The sequence below is a fragment of the Meles meles genome, chromosome 1 (genome assembly GCF_922984935.1).
Source record: "Meles meles chromosome 1, mMelMel3.1 paternal haplotype, whole genome shotgun sequence".
In the NCBI taxonomy this organism is placed as follows: domain Eukaryota; kingdom Metazoa; phylum Chordata; class Mammalia; order Carnivora; family Mustelidae; genus Meles; species Meles meles.
Window position 1 is genome coordinate 64,303,401 of NC_060066.1, and position 20,021 is coordinate 64,323,421.

The window sequence follows — 20,021 nt, forward strand, 5'->3', positions numbered from 1 at the left end:
TTATACCTTTTACCAAATTATGAACATTCTCACCCATGATTTCATCCATTTTTTTCTCATCCCTCCAATCTCCTCTATTACTACTCCATTTGCACAAATGTTATATTGCTTGACATTGCCCCAAAAGTCACTAAGATTCTAGGTTTCTTTTGGAGGGTCAGTCTTATTTTTCTCTCTCTGTGTTTAATCTTGAATAGTTTTATTGCTATATTTATAAGTGCAGTGATCTTTTCTTTTGAAGAGCCCAATTTGCTATGAATTTCATCCAATAACATTTTTATTATCAATTTTTGATAAAATTAGTATTTATTTTTCATTTTTTGAGGTTTCATTTTTTCCCCCACAAGCTTCTGTTTTCATTAAGCTCATTTAAAAAAATCCTTGGGCATATTTACAGTGACATTTGTAACATCTGTCTGCTCACTCTATAATCTTTAACATTTCTTTTTTTTTTTTTAAGATTTTATTTATTTATTTGATGGAGAGAGACACAGTAAGAGAGGGAACACAGGCAGGGGGAAAGGGAGAGGGAGAAGCAGGCTTCCTGCTGAGCAGGGAGCCCGACATGGGGTTCCATCCCAAGACCCTGGGGTCATGACCCGAGCTGAAGGCATATGTTTAACTGACTGAGACACACAGGCATCCCTCTCTAATATTTTTATATTTCTATTTTCTTATTTTTCTCCTGGTTATGAATCACATTTCATTGCTTCTCTAGATAGCTACTAATTTTTTATTGCATGCTGAACATTATAAACATAAATTTTTGAGTACTTGATTTTGTCAAATATTTTAAAAAATCTTTTAATGTGTTGGAGCAGAGAGTTAAATTACTTGAAGATCAGTTTGCTGATTTTGAGGTTAGGGAATTTCTAGAGTTTTTGTTACTCTAGGTCTAATTCTAGATCCCACTACTATGGTTTGATTTTGTGAGGAGTCTACAGAATGTCCTACATATTCCATCAGGTCACTCCACTCTGGATAGTGAAAACGTGATTGGTTCCTGGGCTTGTGTGAGCTTTGGAATTGTTTGGATTACAGAGTTTCTAATAATAGTCTTTCACCAGATGTTGCTGTCTGTCTAGCACTGTGCAGTTTTGCTCTAAACGCGTGCAGATTGGCAATCAGCCAGAGTCAGGTGGCTATCATGAAGAATTGTAGAGCTCTTTCCTTGACTAAACCCCCTCATTTAGAGTAAGAGGACTCACAAATTCCAGCCACTTTGCCACTTAATTCCAAATCTGTCTTCTTAACTCACCATTCTCTGTTCAGCTCCCCTCCTTCTGCTGCAGTCTGGAAAATATCTATAAGCAAAAATCTGGGACAATCATAGGACTCATCTTATTTGTTCCCAGTCTCTCAAAGGTCACAGTCCTGTGCCACCTATTGCCCAATATCTTAAAACAGGTGTTTAATATGTTTTGTCCAGTTTTTAAATTGGTTATGGTAGAAGGATGTGTCTATGGATGGAAGCAGAAACTTCTCTCAAATGGATGGGAGCAAAAGCTTTTCAATGCCTGAACTGATGCTTTTGAACTAAAGTTTTTAATGTTAGAACTTCTCTCAACCAAAGGATCTTAACAGAGCATTTATTTCATATGTGCCAGAGACTGTGCTTAACATGTTTTATGTGTTATGTCTTTTGACTTTCTCAAGAATCTTTTCATGTACACACTATTCTTTATCCCAGTTTATAGACTAAAAAACAGGAGAAGTTAAAAATTCCCAAGGTCCCACAGTTAGTAAATGGCACAGGTGGATCTCAGACCCAGCCCTGCCTGATACTAAGCTACACTTTGAATCTGTCCTGTCATGATATAGTGGGTTTGTCTTATTGCCTTGGGCATGTCTTACAAGTGAAAGAAATAAATTTATAAATGATTCACACTAACTGCAGGCTATAGTCAAGGTGATCTCTCTCTTATTTTCCTTAATTTGTATTTGATATATTTTTGAAGGGCATGCAAGGAGTAATGTTATGTCTAAAAGTCAATGGTGGTCACATAGAAATTTCTTCTGCACATAAACTTCATCTTTTATGAGTGACGTCTGGAAAATGGTCATAACAATGACTGTAAACTGTGTTATGAATGATTAATAATAAATTTATAGGTGAGAGAATAACCAATAAAAAAAGGTAAGAATACAAGAAGAGCAACCTAAGCAAACAACAGAAGACACATTGTCAGGTGCTGAGGTTCAAATAAATCTGAGCAGGTTCTTATTGACTTAACGAGGTACTGAAATAATAACCACATGGGCTTTTTTTTTTTAAATTTTTTTCCTGGCATTGGAGAATAAAATTCTCCTTTCTCTTCTTAAAATTGTCTTTCTTACTCTTGAGCATCTGATTCTCATAGATATGAAATAGTCATTTTATAGGCTTCTAAGTTCTTAGAGGTTGCCATAAAACTTTTCTGTCTAGGGTTTTTAACAAGTAAAGAAGTGGCAGAAATAGAAGTAAGAGTTCCACTACAATAGTTCACTTTGTGTCATTGTATTTTCCTTTTTCAGTTATATTAAATTTAAGGCGTTGTGACAATAGTCTTGTGACTACAACAAAATTGTTAAGACTCCATGCCATTTTCTGGAAAGAAAAGGAAAGGTGTCATCTCCTGTAGTCTTCTGGTAGGTAACCCACCAAGAATTGGGCTGATGGTCTGGTGAGGCTTTCAGAGACAGGATCACAGTTTACAGCTGTAAATGGAAGTTAAGTGTTTTCCCAGCTGGAAACTGTCTGTGTGCAGTTTACATCCGGTGGTCTGATGCAAGATTTAACTAAACGGTTCTGTCTTCCCGAGGTTTATCTGTGGTGGTGATGTCCTACAAGTAAAATACAAATGGTATTAAGGTACTTTGAAATGTACCCCACCTGACTGTAGTCCTAAGTTAGCTACATGAAAATAACTTGTGCCTGAGAGAGGAGAAATTCAGCACTTTTGTTTTATTTAACAGATTTGCTTTAAGACACTTGCCCTAATGGTGTTAATGGGCTCTAATGTACCCTTATCTTTGCAAAGTCCTTTAACTTTGTTAAAAAAGTAGAACTGTTAAGGAAATTAAATGTGAGTAGGTGAGGGGAAACTGGGGCAAAGAATCTGACAGCTTTGCATGTCTATCATTTTGCATGGCCCAGGATAGGTTTTCCCGAGTGTTTTGTTCAAAAAGTAACACTAATGCACTATCAAAATCTACTTGAGATAGAACAGAAATTTGATTTTTAATTTCTCATGTGAGATTTGGTTTTGTACAAGTTTTGTTATAATTTCTTACACTTTGTCTAGTTAACATGTTCTTAATTACATGTGTAAATATTTTATATAATCAGTTATATAATTAATATTCTATTATCTACTAACATTATTATTTAATTACACAGAGTTCCATATATAAATGTATATATTTCTGTCTCCTACTTTCTATAGTATGCATTATTGCATATTTACATTTTTTTCCTGTAGTGTGTATTACACACACACACACGCACGCACACTCTACCATATTTTCCATAACATATATTCTTTTTTAAATTAAAATTTTTTTTATTGTGTTATGTTAGTCACCATACAGTGTATCATTAGTTTTTGATGTAGTGTTCCAAGATTCATTGTTTACGTAGAACACCCAGTACTCTGTAGCATATATTCTTAGAAGCCACCATGAACAATTTTGGGGAAAGAAGCAATTAATGAGTTAATTAATTAACTAAACACAAGCACTATATAAAATTACAGCCTAAGTCTGTAACACCCTACTCCTTATTCACCCTCCTCTATAACAAATCCATTAACCATAAACGTGAAGCTCAGAGAGGGAAAACCAAGAAAGAGGGAGTCTATATCCATCCAGACCAGAGCACAACTGAAGGCAAGGGTAAAGGACAAATAAATTGTGATTTTAATGTTCCTTAACCCTTTTCATACCCTAGAGAAGGAAGATTGAGTTCACTAGAAGGTACTGTTGGAAACCCTGCAGAGCTGACCCTGTAATATCTCTGAGGGAAGCAGAATGACTTGCAAAGACCAGATTGCGGGTACAAGGGCCATTGGCCTGGGAGGGGTTAAGCAACTTTATCTGATCTTCAGCTCCTTTTGCTGAACAATTAATGACCTATAGTCTGGAGAAGTTAAAAGCTAGAAGTGAAGCCAGGGCTCCTCAAGACTCCAGCTGGCATTAAATGACAAGGAAGAATTCAGAGGGCAGACAAAGCTGGTATTATGAGTCATTGGTGAGGAAGAAAATAAAATTTTTTTAAAGGGGTGGGGGAAAACAGAACTTAGGAGCAACTCTATGCTTGGTTTTTAAGGAAACTAAACCTCAGTTGTTACATCTTTTTGCTTTTGCTGTTAACCTTCTTTGATATAATTTCAATTGCAAAATATTTTTCACGCTGAAAGTGCTGATAAATAAACGTGTCAGTGAAAAGTTTATAATCCTTGTGTCAGGGAGGAAGACCTTCCTTGGCCCTGTCCTTCTAGCTGGACTTAGAATCAACTTAACATGAGACAGATGAACAGGAGAAAATCAAATTTAGGAGGCATATGTATGGAGAATCCACACGGATACGGAAATTCCAAAGACAGGCATGCAACATGATGCGTATAGAACCAAAGAGAGGGGTAGGGTCTGAGGACACAGAGGAGAAAAAAACCGTTAGTAAGAAGGTGAACAGAGATGTTTGGGAAAACAAAATTGTTCTATTATGAGTTCCTTTGATAAAGGGGGCACTCTGTTAATACGTCTCTTCCTGTTGCAGGCTTTCCTTTCCTATGTAAATTTAGACAGTTATGGGGGAAGGCAGAGGGCCTTTCCTGCATATGCAGGATTTTTATCATATTTAACACAAAATAATCTTTATGCCAAAGTGGCACTTTTGGGGGGCAGCCTGCCCTGAGGCCCTACACTTGCAACATAAAATATGATGATCATTTATTTTTCCTTTAGCTTTTCATTTCAACCAAAAGGCATGGTATTTATGGATTAAACTCCTTGGGAATAGTGCTAGCTGTCATTTTAACAGAAAAAATGAATCTTGATCTATTTCCTTAATACTTTATTAGAAAAACATTCTAATCTCATAGCCTTCGATAATGGATTCCGAGAATTACCGAATTGCAGAAGATAAAAACTTGTAACTTTAGACATTAATGTTAGACCAATATTATTGAGGGAAATAAAATGATCCCTAAAACCTCAGGATCATAAATGCTTATCAGGATTTTGTGTACCAATATTTTGGGGACTGGTATATGTGTTAACTAATCTGAAAACTAACAGAAAAAAGTGCTGATTGTAATATCAGGGGGACATCAAGCATGGACTAGATATAAATGAGTCAAGGTAGACGAAGAGCCCATATTGTTGCAGGTCTTGGACAAGATGGACTCTCCAAAATGGGAAAATGGATGCCCTTGGGGGCTCTGTGTTCATCTTCTATCACAAGTCACTTATTGAACTCCTAATTACAATTGTCAATAAATCAGATACAGCACATGGAGACTGCTTTCTGGGAGAATTTTGCATGTAAAAACACATAAGAAAATATACAGACAAACCAGGCCTTGAATGGATAAAAGGAGGTGAGCATCAGATATACATGAAGAAAATGCACACTTTATTTATTTATTTATTTTAAAAAAGATTTTATTTATTTGTTTGACAGAGAGAGAGAGACAGTGAGAGAGGGAACACAACAGGGGGAGTGGGAGAAGGAGAAGAAGAAGGCTTTCTGCTGAGCAAGGAGCCCCATGCGGGGCTCGATCACAGGAACCCGGGACAATGACCTGAGCCAAAGGCAGACGCTTTATGGCTGAGTCACCCAGGCACCCCAGAAATGTACACTTTAAGATTAAAAGAGGGCTCTGTGATCACAATTGGAAGGAATTGCCATAGTGGTGACTTAGGATTGACATGTTAGTTTAAAACTGAAGGCCCATCCAATGGCATGGAATAACATGTTTTGGTAAGAATTCATAAACACAAACTTGAAGCAATGTGATCTCACTATATTCAGACTTCCTCATTTTAACTTACCATTGTTCGTCCTGTTGTTCAAACCTACTACTTGCATCTCAAACCTGTTGTTTGATAATGATTGTTTTAAAGATTTTTCTCCCAAAGACCATCCTCAGTAGACTTTAATGTGCTTCCAGGGTAAACATCCCATTGATCACTTTAAGGCCTGGAACTCTACTCCAGTTTGGTACTTACTGAAAGAGAATCAAGTTGTGGTTGCTTCCATAACTTAAACCTTGAACCTGGGGGTCCCTTGGACAAATTCTCTTTCATGAGCCTGATGTACCCTAACTATAACCAAAACTGATGATTTTTGCATTTCTCCTGGGGGGGAAAATAGGGTTAGTAATTTTAGACTATTTTTGTGTGTGTGTGTCACAGTATAGTTAGTGCCAATATTTTCCAGGAGGCAATTTACTCAATCACTAAATGGTAGAACATGAATGCTTGCAAATTTCTTTGAAAGATTTTTCTCTCTGACCCTAACTTATGGCTCCTCACTTTCTATGGGATAAAGTCAAATTACCTAGCATGATTTAAGTCACCTGGTGCCCCAGCTGAGGCCAAGGAAATTGTTGGCCTCTCTTTATCTCTCTCTCTCTCTCTTTCTCTCTCTTTTTTTTTTTTTAAGATTTATTTATTTGCTTGCGAGAGAGAGAGAAAGAGGGCAAACATGGGGGGAAAGGGCAGAAGGAGAGGGAAAGAGTCTTAAGCACACTCTGTGCTAAGTGTGGAGTCCGATACGGGGCTGAATGTGAGGCCCAGTCTTACCACTCTGAAATCACATCTTGAGCTGAAACCAAGAGTTGGTGGCTAAGCCACCCAGGTGCCCCTCCTTATCTGATTTTGATGTATTTATTTTATGAACTGAATTACATTTAGATTGTTTCCAGGAGAAAGATGATGGGTATTTGGTGCCTGGTAGAAAATCTAGCCTAGAGAAACAGGGATTGGCATAAATAGCTAGGGTCAGCCACAGATTCAGTGGTAATTTCAGGTAGAGTGTTATGGCTGTTACTTGAACTTCCCATCATCTTGCCATTCTGACAAGGGTATGTCCTGAGGGAAGGAAACTTACTTTAAAAAGTTGAAAGAACCCGAGGCACCTGGTGGCTCAGTTGGCTAAGTGTCTGACTCTTGATCTCAGCTAAGGTCTTGATCTCAGTTGTGAGTTGGGCTCTGTGCTGGACATGAAGCCTGCTTACAGAAATTGAACAACTTGAGTTCTAAGTAGTCTTGTTATCAGTCTTTTCTAAAAGAGCTTAACAACAGAGAAGGAGAGTTTCTTTGTCCATTTTGAGTTGGGGTTGTTGTGAGCAGAATGATGGTGTGACAATAGCAGAGTCATTGGTGACAATGACCCACGTAGAAGAATGTGGTCTAAAGGCATGATGGCGGTATGGTCTGTGCCAGCCTGGAAGCAAATATCAGCTGTGCAGGAACAATCATAGGAACATACCTATGCAATATCTAAGGCTATGCAACGGTCAAATCACCAGGGAATTATGAAATGGTGGAAAAAAGTGTTTTATCTGTTTTATTGAACTTGTTTCCCCAGAAACCAGCATTAGGTCATACAAATAGTAGGCATTCCAACTATATTTCTTGAATGAATAAAGGAATGATAGAGTCAACTGTCCATGGGGTCACAAAAGTCGACCATCATCTAGGATTTATTTCAAAACATATATACCCAGGCTCCTTCCCACACTTGTGTTAAAGATCTTTCTTATTGGGGGCATATGGGTGGCTCAGTTGGCAAAGCATTCGACTTGATTTTTGCTCAGATCATGATCTCAGGGTTGTGAGATATGTGGGCATGGGGCCTACTTAATATTCATTCCTCTTCCTCTGCCCCTCCCTACCACTCTCCCAAGCACATGCATGCGTGTGCACTCTCGCTCTCAAAAACAAACAAGTGACAGCAGCAACAACAAAAAAACTCCAATAAACTTCCTTATCCTCATCCAGATCCACTGTCCACTTTTCTGCACCATGCCCTGCACCACGGGGAGTTGATAATTAACAGATTGTAAAAACAGATTTCCTGGACCTCTAGCTTCTGGCTGGATTTTCTCAATGGATGGCTGGAAAAAACCATGAAGAGACTGAGATTTGGTCATTATTCCTCAGTCTCTCTTCCTATGATGTTACTCTGCATTGACTAAAGCCATTTGCTGAAGATTAGGCAGCCCCTTCTATAAAGCTAACCAATGTGGGTTCTGGTAAAAACTCTTCCTTTCCCCTTTAAGGTCCTTTTCCCTCTCATGTAGTCCTAAGATGCTGGCATACTGCATTATTTCTTCCTTGTTGGTGTAACCTTGACCACACCTCTGGAAGGAGTACCTATATTAGTTTCTCTTTAAATGATACCATTTTATTTTGCCAATCTTTTTCTGTTGGGATCCTGATTGATAGGCCTACTAACTTAGTATTCCTAGTGTCAGAATCTGGACATAGATGTTTCAAAAAATTTCATAGATGAATCTCATGAACATTCCTGACTGTGAATCATTGATTCAGGCATACTAGACTCACTATAGTCCCCAAACATTAATGACTGCTATATTGCTGTATATTTCATTCATGCTGTTTATATTGCTTAACCTCGTGATATACCTTTCACTTCTTTCTCTGGGGACTCCCACTCCTCCTTTAGGACTCTACTCATGTGGTTCCTCTGAAATCCTTTCAGAATCTTGTCTTATTTAGTCATTCTCTTTAATAAAGAATGACTACTTCTAGTAGAGAACGACTACTACTACTACCTACTTTAGTAGGTCATCAGTAAACACTACATGATGAATGAGCAATGACCTTTTGCTAAATGCTTCAGTAGATCACAGAGTGGATAAGATATAATCCCTGCCTTGCCAATAGTGGGAAATTATAGTGTATTATAAGAAAGAGTATAAGATATACCATAAAATTTTACTTCCATGTTCATGTTTAATTTCCATTTCCTTAAGACAGGTGTGAAAAAAAAAAGACAGGTGAGAGATGAGTGTCTATACTGGAAAAGGTGTTAGGGTCGTGGTGAGGATAGAACATATGCAATTGACACAGATGAATAACACGAACAAAGGAACAGATAACAGGAGCCAGAAAGGATGTTTCTTTAAATAAGGGGGAAGGTTAAGTCAGAAAAGGCAACTGGAAACAGGAGGCTTGGCATGCTATGGAGAAGAGAGCACAGGGGGTGCATCAGAGTCCATCAGAAGGCAGGAAGGGAGTGGGAGGGAAATGTGGGTCACAGTCTTCATTGTGATTTCGGTAGACAAGTATAGGGGAGTCAGGATAAGTAGGTTTAGTGGGTTCTGGGACATACAGGCTGTTCCTGGTTGTCTGGCACCTGACACTGGGGTGATTAGGGTAGAATAGTGGCCTCGGGTGTGGCCTGATAAAGGAGGTGGCTGATGTGTGGGCTCTGGATTGGTTAGTTTGCATTGGAAAATTGCACTTGGAATTGAGCTGTTTACTCTCTCTAGGGATTGGATAATCCTGGGAAGGGTAGTCTCCCCAGGGTCAGCAAGGCCCCAGATGTCAAAGCATCAAAATACAGAAAATAAAAAACATAGTTTTACAGGCAGGTTCAAGACACATTGTACAGGGACTTGAAGTCCAGATTGAGAAGTTTATATATTTTTTTAAAAGATTTTTATTTATTTATTTGACACAGACACAGAGAGAGATCACCAGTAGGCAGAGAGGCAGACAGAGAGTGGGGGAAGCAGGCTCCCCAAGGAGCAGAGAGCCCGATGCAGGGCTTGATCCCAGGACCCTGAGATCATGACCTGAGCTGAAGGCAGAGGCTTAACCCACTGAGCCATCCAGGTGCCCCGAGAAGTTTATATTTAATTAAGTAAATAATGGAGCAGACCAGGGACAGGTCTGCACATTCTAAGTGTAGTTATACTATTGCCTTAGGTTCAGATGAAATAATTTGTTTTTCTTTTTGATGTCTTATTTGATGAGGAACAATAACTTCTCTGAATATTTCTGAGAGTGCAGGGGCTTTAGCTATGTTTTTGTTAATCTAAAACAGACTATAATCACAGTCAGCCTTTCCTGAAACCTGTTGCTAACACTTACTAGCTGTGTAAACTTGTATAATGCAAAATTGTCACATCTCTTGCCTTCTTTGATTGTTAAAGTGGAAATTCTAGGATTTATTTTATAGGGTTGTGAGGACTCAATGAGATAATGCAGGAAACCACTTTTTAAGTCCTTGGCAATATTTATGACACCACTCACTAAGTATTAACAATTATTATTCTTTTTAAAATATTTTCCTCCTAAAATACATTGCTCTCACCTATATACCAACCAATTTTTGTTTTTACATTATCCCAACAGCTACCAGAGCCCCTGTAATGAATCATATATCCAAACTGAAAATGCAGCTCTAACATCTCCTGTAGGCATCCATTCCCATTTAGGTTCTTCTCCTGCTTCCTTTCAGCCTTGAGGGGCAGTCCTCTATTTCTATTCGAAGAAGAAGAAACCATCTCCTTTCTTCCCATCCTCCTATGTAGACCACATCCCAGGGAACGTCCTAGGGCGCTGGTATAGCAGTAGAGCTCTTCTCCTTATATTCATGATACATTAGAGAAGAAGACAGCCAAAGAATAAAACTCAAGGTATATAAAGTACCTCCTCTAAAAGCAGTCCTACACCCACAAATTTTAGAGGGAATCCCCAAAAGCATCTATTTCACAATGGAAGATAGAAAGAAGTCACTTTAGGCAGAAATCTCCTGCTTAGGAAATCAGCCTCAGACATTATCTTTTGCTACACTCACCACTGAGGGCTGATGTTTTCATGTAGGGCACACAAAAGGCAGTAATAGATGAAAGGGAAGGTGCTAGAAGCTTCCGATGGCTTATAATATTCAAAGCAACTATAATCCCTATTTAGTTGACCTCTTAGTGTCTACCACTGCATGTATTTATAATCTTACACCAGGGCTATATTAACTCTCTCCTTTGTCATACATAGTTCAAAGGGATATGCACTGTCTGGGAATTCTTCAGAACATCATGGTTTTCCAGTCTAATGATGACATCATGCTAATAGCAATAGATGAGCAAGAATGGTGAGTACTTTGGAAGATTTGGTGAAACACACACTCCAGAAGATGGGAGAGAAACTCAATGAATATTATGGATTCAATTATAAGAATAAAGTTTTTAGGAGGTCAATGATCAGGGCCTGCCAAGATTTCGTCCCCAAAGTAGAGGACAAAAACTACAACTTATATTTCCACAAATAAGAAGGGAGTACAATGCCTTAGAGGGCCTTTCTGGGTTTTTGAAACAGTTCCACACTTGAGAACACTACTTTAATACATATATCGTGTGACAAGAAAGGCAGCCAGCCTTGGGTGAGGACCATAGCAGAAAAGTCTGTAGCACGTCCAGGCAGTGATACAAGTAGCTAAATAACCAGCAGACCCTAAGCTATGAGAGTATCTGTGCTGAGAAAAAATGCCAGGTGAACTTTGACATTCCCCAAGAGAATAACTAAGACAATCAGACCTCTAGGTTCTAGAAAGATCCATGTCATCTGCAAAGTGAAAATATCTTTGTATTAGGTATTAATACCCACAAAAGATAACCTACAAAAGAAGGGGCCTAAGTAACTAAGTAGATATAATAACCTGCCATTTGACATAGGTAACCTTTGTCATTAGCTACTTTAGGACTGGTACAATGAGTTAATCAATGCATTTTAGCTATGGTGGCAGAGGTGAGTGCTACATGTGGGCCCACCAGCATGGGCTTCCATCACCAAGACTGATTTAGCTACTTAGGCAGCTGATGTCATAACAACATAAGTAAACAACATAACATAACATAACATAACATAACATAACATAAGCCTAACAACATAAGTAAAACACTGATCCCCTAAAGCCCATCCCTTAAGGAAACCAAACAGTCACATTGAGGCAAGTTTATTGCATTGGGCCTCTTGTACTCTAAAAGGAGCTTTAAATTATCTTAATTAATTATATTGATAACTATGTTTTCCTCTCCTTCTCATAGGATCTTAGCCGTCAATACTGTCTGAAGGCTTATGGTGAGACCATGACCATATGAATATCAGACCCATTAGTTCTATCACGTGCTACATTCCCAGATACTGCTAAACTGAGAAGGTATTTAGAAGGCTGAAGGCACAGTGAGAAATAGTTTAGTGATAATATTCTGTGAGAATTAAAAGCCATCCTCTAGATCACAATACATACCTTCAATCAACCATTTTATGGTGCTCTGTTTATAATGGGTGTAACACACAAGTTGGGAAACCAAAGCTTTAGAATAGGACTGGCCCCGTGTATGTTTTCTATTCCTTCCACAGCAAATTATCAAGAACTTAGTGGCTTACAGAAAAATAAATTTATTATCTCACAGTTCCATAGATTTGGTCTCTGTAGAGTCTCCCAAGGCCAACATCTAGGTATTGGCAAGACTGTACAACTTTCTGGAAGCTCCAGGAATGAATCCATTCCAAGCTTATGTAGTTTTTTGGCTAAATTCAGTTCCTTGAGGACTGAAATCTTCACGCCTAGGACTGAAGTCCATTTCTTTGCTACCTGTTAATTGGGGCTGGTCTTGTCTTTGCTCCTAGAAGATACCTACATTTTTTTCTCAAGCTTCCCATGTGGCTTTTCTCCAGCAATGGCAGGCTGAGTCCCTTTCATACTTTGAATCTCTGACTTCTCCTTTTGCTGTATCTTTCTTACTCAAGTCAGAGAAAATTCTCCGCTTTTAAGAGCTCATGTAATGATATGATTACATGTAATCACAGATTAGATGCACACAAATAATCCAGGGTAATTCTCTAATCTTAAAGATGTAACTTTAGTGACATTTGCAAAGTCTCTTTTGCTATGTGATATATTCAAAGTTTTGAGGGATTAGGATGTGGACATCTTTGGGGCCTTTCTGCTTACCACACACACACATACACACACACTAATTTTTATTCTCAATGACCTTCTTGGGGAATCTGTGCCTCCTGTCCTTCATCTTGGTGAGTCTATAGGACAAATTCCCAGAAGGCAAACCCTTCCACCAGGGGACACAGCAAGATTCCTAACCTATCTTACTGGAATTAGGAATTGATAATGGAGATTGCTACTTTGAAGAATGACATTTAAATCATATAAAATGCAGACATTAGAGCATCACAATAAAAAAAAGTGTAAAATATTGTACAGTGCATGAGATCTTGCACTTACAGGCAGAATTTCTTGTTTTCCAAAGACAGAGTTGGGGGGCAGGGAACTAGTTCTACATTTCCATTTGGGGAAGGTTGAGAAGAAAGTGTGATCTGATAAGCGCCATAAATGATAGAAGGGAGGGAACCCATCAAGACGGGAGGGCGAAGACATTCCAGACATAGCTCAAGTCCTGGGAATGCACAGATGAAAGGGCTGACGTTCTTCCCTATCTGGGGGAAGGTGGGGGAGTGAGGGGTAGTGAGGGAGTGTCCTGAGAAAGGGAGCTGTGAACTCCAAGATGAAGCACTTATTCATGATGTATATAGGAGAACTAAGAGCTGCTTCGGTGTTTTTTTTTTTTTTTTTTTTTTTTTTTTTTTCCCTTCAGGATGAGTGTAAAATGATCAAAGTGGTGCAAAGAAAAGATAATTTTTGGTGAAATATTTATGACCAATCCGAAGGAGAAATGGGGATGGCTATGTTTTTACTGGGTTATTTCCTAACAGTTTAGACAACTGGAAAAGACAAAATTGGGTAATTGAGGAAAACAAAATGTCCAGTCCTTGAGAAGTTATGCAAGAAAGCATAGCAGATGAAACAGTTAAAAATTTCTCTTCCCCCAAGTCTTATCTGTTTTTTTTTTTTCCCTCAAGACAACTTCTCAGCCTTCACTGCAATAAGATGTTCTTTGTTGCTAAAGAGGATACGTAACTGAGAGTGGGTTAACTAAATAATATTTGTAGTAACATGTTCCAAGGCTCCAGACGGCATCAATAATTGTACCAAAAATTTTCTTCCGCAGAACTTACCAGAACTTCATTTTGGGCCTCTTATATTCTTTTCTGAAAATTGGTGGTATATATAAAACCCCAAACCTTCAAGTGCCGGAGAAAATGAGCTGAAAAGAATAATGACTAACCTTCCATAGCACTAACTCTGTATTCAGATGCTTTCTGAAGCAATTAAGTCACATTATTCATGACATTTTCATGACACACCTTGGAAGTGGTTTTCTGTTTGTTTGTTTGTTTTTGTTTTTATTCTTTTTTTTTTTTAATAGAGTTTAAGTGACCTGGACATGGTTACAGGGAGAAAACTGGTGGAGTCAGAACTCACCCAAGTTGTATGACTTTCCTCTCTATGCTCTGTCTAAACCACTATCCCAAGTGTCAGCATCTATGGCCTGTAGGCAAAAATTGGCCTGCCACTTATTTCTGCAAATAAAGTCTTCGTGAACAGAGCCATGCGTATTTATTTCCATAGTGTCAGTGCTCGCTTTCTCGTTGAGTAGTAGTGGCAGAGGTGTTGTGGCCTGCAAAGCCAAGCATATTCACTAACAGGCCCTTGGCAGCAAAAAGTTGGTGGATTCCTGTACCACACTCACTATATGGTGGCTTTCTGGTAACTGAATTTGAGTTTGACCTCATAGTAAAGTCTTTATCTCTCTCCGCTGAAACAACTTACATATTTCACTGGGTGAAGGCACCTGAAGGGCAAAGAACTTGCTGAAAAGTCTACATAATGGTGAGTTTAGGAAAGCATAGTGAGCCTCTTTTCTCCTTTTAGTCATTACATCATTTAGGGGAAAAAAACTTCTGCCCCACCTAATTCTAGTTAGAAACAAATTTAACTTTTGCAGAGGAAGTGTATGAGTCAGGGTCCTCCAGAGAAAGAAAAGCCATAGGAGATTTATAGAAAAAGGGATTTATTATAAGAAATTGGCTTGTGTGGTTATGGAGCCTGAGAAGTCCCATGATCTGCTGTTTGCCCCCTGGAGAGCCAGTGGGTCTGGTGATGTAGTTCCAGTCTGAACCTGAAGGTCTGAGAACCGGGAGAGCAGGGAGTACGGGTTCCAGGCAGAGCTCAGGATCTGCTGTTTGCCCCCTGGAGACCCAGTGGGTCTGGTGATGAAGGCCTGAGAACCAGGAGAGCAGGGAGTATGGGTTCCAGGCAGAGCTCAGGACAAGACCAAGAAACTAGCAAAGATTGCTTTTTTCCCTTGCCTCACCTTTCGTTCTAGTCAGGCCTCCAGCAGATTGGATGGAGCCCACCCGTCTTGAGGAGAGCAATCATCTTCACTCAGTTCACCAGTTCAAATGCTAGTCTCTCCTGGAAACACCCTCCAGACAGATTCAGAACCATATTTAACCAAATATCTGTACACCCCAAGTCCCAGTCAAATTAACACATACAGTGAACCACCCCAGGAAGAAATCTCCAATCTCTCTATTCCAAATCCAGGTCAAAATTATTCTCTGTCATTGCTACACTATTTCACTGTAGGTAGCAAACCTCACAGGCAACGTTCAGATCCTGATGAGGGAGGAAAATGTACAGGTGATTTTTAAAAATAGTGCTTTCAGTGAACACTCTAATGGGTAATTGGTGTTCCAGTTTTAGCACAGTGAAGAGACTTTTAACCCAAGTCTTAAAGTAGGGTGGGTGGGCCATCGTGAGAGACTTCTTAGAGGAGATTCTCTTAGAGGAGATTTTAGCTGATTCCTTTTGGAAGATTAGGAGTTAGCCTGGCAAAAACGGTCCAGGGGGAAAGAACAGCATATACAAGAGTCTGGAGATAAATGATTGTGTGTTGCCTAGACTGGAAAAGGAGATGAAGTAATGGATGAGAGATGAGATGAAAAGTAAGCAGGTACCATATCATGAAAGGCTGTGGCAAAGTGCTTAAACTTTATAGAGTAACAGAAAGCCATGGCAGGAGAATGCAATGATCAGATTTGTGCCAGAGGGTTGACTAACTGAATCGATCTGATTTGTTCTTTAATAGTAGAGAGCAGACTTGGGGTTCCCGGTTGGCTCTGTCAATTAAACATCTGTCTTCAGCTCAGGTCATGATCCTAGAGTTCTGGGATCAAGCCCCACATCAGGCTCCCTGCTCAGTAGGGTCCCTGCTTCTCCTTCTCCTCCCCACTCATGCTCTCTGTCGCTATCTCTGTCTCTCTCAAAATAAACAAATAAAATCTTTAAAAAAGAAATAGTAGAGAGCAGACTTAAGGTGGCCAAGACCATGTGCAAGACATCAAGACATGGAGGACAGTTCAGGGGCTGCTGAAGTAACCTGGAAAGAGTTGATGGTGGATAGAAAGGAGTTGATGTTTCTAGAGCTATTGAGGTTAAAAAGAAAAAGTCCTTCTTATTACTATGTCTCTGAGGTTGCGGTTATGGAGGTTGAATCAGAATTTTTAAAAAAATTTCAACCAATTTTTATTTTATTTTATTTTATTTTATTTTACTTATTTTTAGAGAAAGAGAGACAAAAGAGCAAAAGAAATTTGCTTGGGGACGGGGGGGGACAGAGGGAGAAAAATCTCAAGCTGACTCAACCCCTGACCCGGAGATCATGACCTGAGCTGAAATCAAAAGTTGGATGCTTAACTGATTGAGCCACACAGGAGCCCTTTCAGCCAATTTTAAATTTCATATTTGTAAATAAAAAATTGGCTTTTAGAACCTCAGAATTCTCCCTCATTCAAGCCTATAGAAAAATGCATAACTAATACTGTCTTTTAAATTTCTTTAACGTCTATTGGTATGTGTCTGTGTCTATGATTGTTTATTCTTTCTTGATATGAGCAATAAAGAAAATGTCTCCTGAGGTAATCATAAAAAACTTATCCCTTCAATTTTCCAAAACTAAGCTAATTATTAAGAACATACTAAGTATGTTAGAAACCACCTACTGAGGTAGAGTTAATTACCTAATCATCTTGGACTCCGGGAATTCCATTAAGTGGAAGAGAGAGGGAAATGAAAGTCTCCTCTGGAGTGTTCTGAAATGCTCCCAAATCAACTAAGTCCTTTTGACCCCAGCATGCCCAACTGTTAGATGCCAAAGAAAGGACATTTACTTGTTTCCGATTCTATATCTACATCCAAGAAGTAACAGCATCTCTCAGATACAATAAATTAGGGGGAAGATATTTAACTAAAAAGAAAAACAAAAAACAAAGAAGGTTGTGACAGGATGAAATATCTTTTGGAGGTAGTGACTTTAAATAAAATATATGTAATTTAAGATGACAGGTAATTCCCTCTAACCTCTGTGGAGTTTTTAAAATGCATCAGTGCTCTAGATTATAGATAGGACTCCTCTGTACCTAAAAAACACTTTTGCCCTTTGATTGATCTACTCTTCTGGGTGGTATATCCTTATCCATATCTATGTAAAGTGAAAGGACTTCAGAGATTAAAAAACAAAGTGGAAAAGTTTGATAACTTTCAAAAATAAGAATTTTTTGCAGTCAATCAAAAATAGTCTAAAACCCTTAATATACTTTATCAGTAAATAATTGTATAATTTTGTCTTAGTATTATTCATTGATAAATTTTAATCAAGTGAGGGAGAAGATGCTATTTAACAACAAAACCTACATATTCTTTAGATTTATTTAATTGTTAGATTTCCATGAACACACGTGCCCGATCTCGTCTGATCTCGGAAGCTAAGCAGGGTCGGGCCTGGTTAGTACTTGGGTGGGAGATTTCCATGAACCCAAAGAGCAATTCAGAAACAATATCGAAATGAATTTTATAATGTAAAAGAAAAGACTAGGTTGAAAAGTTCTTATATATTTTTTCTAGATTACTCTTTGTTCGTATTATATTAGAATGAACTACAAATAGTTTAAGAAGAGAGAACACTAATAAAAGAATTATAACAGAATATATTTATTGAACTCTGATTTCATACTAAAAAGTTTTTTAGATGCTTTGTATTTGTTATTTCACTTAATTCTGGAAACTACTAAAATGTAAATTCTTTGGAGGCAGAAATAATTTTGCCTGTTCTATTCCCTGATATATATCCTAAGACTATAAAATTTCCTAAAACTATAAAAAAAATTAAGTACTATAAATAAAGCCTTGATAATGCCCATCCTTGGGAAATTCATACTTAAGAACTTTCTTCTGTTTTTCTAAGTTAGTCAGCCTTTTATCACAGAAGCGAATAATTATCCAGCCAGTGTTTCAGTTCAAGGTCATAGAGATTCCATTTTTAGTCCCTCATTCATTCTTTCTTCATTCATTTATTCAGTAAATGTCTCCTCAGTGCCTATTTTACTTAAGACGTTAGGCTAGGCATCCACAAATACACATACCTCTCTGATCAGGCTCACGTCAAGGAGAAAATATCCTTTGAATGATTGACATACATGATGCATTTTCAAATGGTTATGATTACAGACTTCTGTCATTAGGGTGGATAACTGCTTTCAAAGCAGCATGTCTAAACAAGAGACATACATTTGGAAAAAGAAAAAGGGCTATTAATCAATCAGAAAAAAATAGAAAATTACCCCAGAGAAGGCAAAAGTCCTGGTAATAGTTGTGGATTTTCCTATTTTGCTCTTCTATTAATTCAGTGAGAACCTGAACACTGCCTTCTGTTTCATAAATGACAAAGTGTAACACTAACGATTCTAAGAAATACATTATGGGATATATTTCTTTGAATGGAAGATTATTTGTATATACCATTAGGGAAAAAAATTCAATTTAATAACTAAATTCTATATCTGTGTAATTTGGTTATTATTCTTAATTTTGATTGTTGGACTAGCTGTCAACTGCAGAGGATCCCATTAAGTTAATGTTTTCCTAAATGGAAACAGCTGTATAGAATAAAGAACCCTGGAATACTTATTTGCTTAGAAGTTATTAGTGTAGTCTCCTTGTGTTTTGTAGAAATTCTATGCTTCTTACGTCTCTCCATGAAGGGGAGAAAAATAGCAAAAACCCATTCTAAACATGAGCAACTAACAGCTCTGTCTTAATGTATTTGGTCAAATTGGGCCATATGCCTTTCAGTTTAAGTCTCCAAAAGCATCCTATTATATTTTATTTAGTGTGAATTTATCGATTATATCACTTTTCAGGTGTCAGATTTCTGCAGTTTCTTAATAAAGAAACTGTAATTCATTATTGTTGCTGTAGAAAATTTATGGGTGGATGACAGGACTCGTTCCAATTATCTGAGCAACTAGGTTGTCAAGGAGAATTATTCAAACACATACTTACTGACTATCTTCTATGAGTAAGTCCCTGTTTTTGTTGTGGAGGATGTCCGGACTAGAAAGCTCTAGTCCAACCTGGACCAAATAACAGACTTAAGGCTATTCAAATTATCATCAGACAAAATCTGCTATATAAGGGAGAAGACATACTATGTGAGAGAAATAAGGATAGTGATGGGTATCCAGTGCCAAAGTCTCAGGAAATCCTCTCAGAGCGGGCAACATTGGATCTGGGCTTGAATACATAGTAGAAGTTCAGCCTGCACGGGTTGCAGCTGAGGGTTACATTTCAGAAAAAAGCGACTTGGTGTATGGCTTATTTGGGTAAGAGTGAGCAAGTCTGGATTGCTTGGAGCATAGGGCACAGAAGCAGAAATGGTGGGAGATAGATTAGGACTGCCTACTGGCATCAGATCACAGGACAATGTGAAGGCCAGGCTGAGGAGTTTGGATTTTGTTCTGAAAGAAATGGGGAGTCATTGACGGTTTTGATACATGGCCTGGCATGATTCATAACTGTGCTTTAGAAGATCTTTCTGGTAACAATCTGCAGAGGACAGAATGTCCAGAAGTGAGATTTCTATTTAAGAAGGATGCTTTTAATAAATATTAGCTAGCTATAAAAAAATTAAACTCTACATAAACAATATAAAATTTATACATATGTGTATATATAGTTCATTTTTTTCTAATTAGCTAATGCGGTATAGGGTGGTTTTTTTTTTCAAAGCAATTTTAAAACATAA